The 3,419-nt window shown below is 43.5% G+C and overlaps 1 pseudogene; it reads right to left on the bottom strand.

The window, feature by feature from the left end:
* Window positions 1-263: 263 nt before the first annotated feature.
* On the bottom strand, window positions 264-1,759 carry LOC103251993 (annotated as a pseudogene).
* Between the last annotated feature and the right edge of the window lie 1,660 nt (window positions 1,760-3,419).

The raw sequence follows: 3,419 nt of genomic DNA, 5'->3' as shown, positions 1-3,419 counted from the left end.
TAGAGTGGTGGTTGTTAGGAGCTAGGTGGAGTGGGGAAGGAATTGTTCAAGGTTACAGAGTTTTAATTTTATGAGTTGAAAAGACTTCTAAATATTTATTGCATAAGTGTGAATGAAATAGCATTACCAAACTGTACACTTAAATACAGTTGTTAAGATTTTATATTATCTGTATTTTACAATTTTTAAAAACACTTTATGAGTTCCAGTGCAAAATCCAAACAGATTTCTGTGAAGACTTTCAACATTTGTTTTACACTAGGTTATTTGGTGTGAACTTTCTGGTGCTGAGTGAGGTGAGAGTTTCGATTAAAGACTCTCCCACATTCACTGCATTTATAAGGCTTTTCTCCAGTGTGAATTCTCTGATGTTCAATGAGGCTGGATTTGTATCTAAAGACTTTCTCACATTCACTACACTCATAAGGCCTTTCTCCAGTGTGAACTTTCTGACGGCTAATCAATGTAGAGCAGTAGCTAAAGAATTTCCCATATCCATTGCATTCATAAGGTTTTTCTCTGGTGTGAACTCTCTGATGAATAACAAGTGTGGAACTCTCCATAAAAAATTTTCCACATTTACAGCAACAATAAGGCTTTTCTCCAGTGTGAACTCTCTGACGTCTAATGAGTGCAGAACTATATATAAAACATTTTCCACATTCACTACATTCGTAAGGCCGTTGTCCAGTGTGGATTTTCTGGTGACCAACAAGGTAAGATTGTTTAAGGAAAGTCTTCCCACATTGGCTGCTCTCATAGGGCCTTGGCCTCCTGTCAATTCTCTTGTGTTGAATGAGGTCAGATCTTTTGGAAAAGAAACCTTCAGTGTGGATTTTCTGGTGCTCGATCAGGTGAGATTTTCTAATGAAGGTCTGCCCACATTCAGCACACTCGTAGGCCTTTCTCCAGTGTGTATTTTCTGGAGCTGAACAACATAATATTTGGAGCTGAAGGCTTTTCCACATTCACTACACTTAAAAGGCCTTTCTCCAGTGTGACTTTGCTGGTGATTAATAAGATTGGAGTTGTATCTAAACAATTTCCCACATTCACTGCACTGGCAAGACCTTTCTCCAGCATGGGTTTTTTGGTGTTCAAAAAGCATATTTTGGTGGCAAAAGTCTTTCCCACACTGGCTGCAACTAAAATCATTCTGTCCATTTTGAAAGGCTTCTCTGCTCTGGGTGTTCCTGTGTGGTTTCCACGCACAGTGAAGAGTCTCTGGCTGTAGAAGGTCAGAATTGGCAGTAAAATCCTTGCTACTCTCCGTACATGTAAAGTTTTTCTCTGCCAAATGAACACTGCTAAAAAATCAAGGCCTTGCCTCATCACCTCTGGAGAGTTTCTCTATAATCTGCTCCTTTTGTTGCAGGTAAAGCTCTGTTGCACATGTGTACAGGCCCTGCTCAGAGTTTGTTCCATCAGGTCTAGTCACGTGCAGAATGTTCTTCAGAAGTGAGTTACATGTCTCACAGGGCTGGGACTTCTGGGGAGACAAGCCTGACTTTGGAGCCGTGACCGGTGACACTCCTAGAGAAGCAGCTTGCTCTAAAGGTGCCACCTCATCCTCAGCTCTATGGCAACAACTTATTGACGACAAAAGTGCAAAGTTCTCCAGCATTACATCACTGTACAGGCATCTCTGAGCCTTATCAAGGAGACTCCATTCCTCCTGAGAGAAATATATGGTCACATCCTCAAAGACCACATGACCCAGCAAGCTTTTTCCACTGCTCAAAACAGTTTCAGAACTCATCAATTTTGATGCCTTCTAGTGCTTCTGCATTTATCTCTTCCACATTGGCAAAACGTTTCACTCTGAGGACTTTTTTTCATCCAAAGAAACAACAAAAAGGTTGCTCTGAGCGAGATCTGAGTCGCGCTCTTCGGTGTGGCCCCCGGGATCCGCCAGGGACGGGGAGCCGGGAGCGGCAGGGGGCCTGGATGCAGGCCGGGGCCGCTCAGTCCAGCGCACTCTCGCTCCTGGGGAGGGTGGTCACTTCTCCCCGTGTTTTCCCACTCTGCCCCCTCGGCCCCGACCAGCGAGGCCTCCTTTATCTCTTAACCTTCCATTTTTTCTTGCTTGGAACTCCTACACAATGGTCAGCACCCCAGCAACTATCTTGTAACTCCATGGACATCCAACACACAGGAAGGCAAAGCAGCAAGGCATAAAGGCCAGCATCCCTTTTACGACTCTGTGTATCAGACACAGCCAGCCCCAAGTGTCTACCTTCATGCTTGTTTTACAGAAGTGAAGAAAACTAAGTTTTGTGTAAACGACTATTATGTCAGTTCTGTTTCTAGATTACTAATGCTGTGTTCAAACACCCGTTTGACTTACCTGGGGTAGGAGTGAAGAGACCTAAAATTCCTAACCTTCTGATTTATCTATTCTTGCTTTCTGGCAAATTTATCTACAATCAAGTTTTTACACTATTATCTCTGAACTCAAGATTCCCAAGTGTGATTTTTCCCATATCTAATCTCAAAATTTCTAAGTACCTTTAAATCATGTCTGTTTGGATATCCTATAATTACTTCAAAATTTGAATTAATATCTTTTCTTGTAATGACCCTCCTTCTCAATGTCCTTATCTCTTAATAGATTTTCTCAGGTTCAAGACTACAGAGGAATGTTCCTCAAAAATATGTTTAACATCATCAGATTATCCAGGGAGGCTCACTAAGAATGCAGATCCTGGCCAGATGCAGTGGCTCATGTCTGTAATCCCAGCACTTTGGGAGGCTGAGGTGGGAGCATTGCTCAAGCCCATGGATTCAAGACCAGCCTGGGCAACATAGCAAGACTTCATCTTTACAAAAAATAAAAAGAATTAGCCAGGCATGGTGGAGTGCACCTGCAGTCCCAGCTACCTGGGAGGCTGAGGTGGAATGATCTCCTAAGCACAGGAGGTGGAGGCTGTGGTGAGCTGTGATGGTGCCACTGCTCTCCAGCCTGGGTGACAAAGTGATACCCTTGCTAAAAAAATGCAGATTCTAAGGCCCACCACAAATCTGCTCAACAAAGTCTCCATGAGACAGCCCAGGAAGCTGCATTTTAATAAATACCTGGTGTCTTATAAACCTTAGAATTCTAAATTACTACTGGAGAATTGCCTTAAAAAAATCATCTCTCCCTACCCACTATCTACTAAAGAGCTAGGTCCTATAATTTGACCTTTCTGACCTCAGGCCCTACTATTCTCCCTGTCCCTATTTCTTTATTTTCTAGACTCTCTCCTGCCTCAGGGCCTTTGCCTGGCTGTACCCGCTGCCTAGGTCACCCTCCCCCAGTTCCCCATCAGGCTCATTTCCTCATTTCCTTCATGTCAGAGTTTCAGGGAGGGCTAGCTTAGTGAACCTACTAAAGACTGCAATCCACCCAACAACCCGACATCTCACCTTCTCTCTAT

Source organism: Carlito syrichta, unplaced genomic scaffold (assembly GCF_000164805.1).
Source record: "Carlito syrichta isolate Samal-C Ts95f unplaced genomic scaffold, Tarsius_syrichta-2.0.1 Scaffold153190, whole genome shotgun sequence".
Classification (NCBI taxonomy): Eukaryota; Metazoa; Chordata; class Mammalia; order Primates; family Tarsiidae; genus Carlito; species Carlito syrichta.
Note: the sequence above shows the minus strand (reverse complement) of the source record. Positions and strands in the feature narration are given on the sequence as shown.